The sequence below is a fragment of the Dendroctonus ponderosae genome, unplaced genomic scaffold (assembly GCF_020466585.1).
Source record: "Dendroctonus ponderosae isolate FM_Combo_2020 unplaced genomic scaffold, Dpon_F_20191213v2 Dpon_F_20191213_10, whole genome shotgun sequence".
In the NCBI taxonomy this organism is placed as follows: domain Eukaryota; kingdom Metazoa; phylum Arthropoda; class Insecta; order Coleoptera; family Curculionidae; genus Dendroctonus; species Dendroctonus ponderosae.
Window position 1 is genome coordinate 5,609,516 of NW_026017111.1, and position 302 is coordinate 5,609,817.

Below are 302 nucleotides of genomic sequence, written 5' to 3' on the forward strand. Positions count from 1 at the left end.
ATAGTAATAACAAATGAAGCAGGAGTCAAATATTGGTCGACTTTAATCAGCTAAGGGATTCATTGAACTGCGTTCGCTCGCTAAAAATGGGATTCTTCCAAACTAGCCCATGTGGCGATTTGAAATTCTTATAATCGTCAACAATCGGCACATAACTCGAAATCCTTGGAAAGTTTCATAAAAATTGCCCTAAATCCCGATTTTTGCCATCTCGGCATAAATCGGTTTAATATTGGGAGTAGCGACACAACTGCATTCCCTCCCAAAAAAATTCGGATTTTCCAAACTAGCGCAAGTAGAAA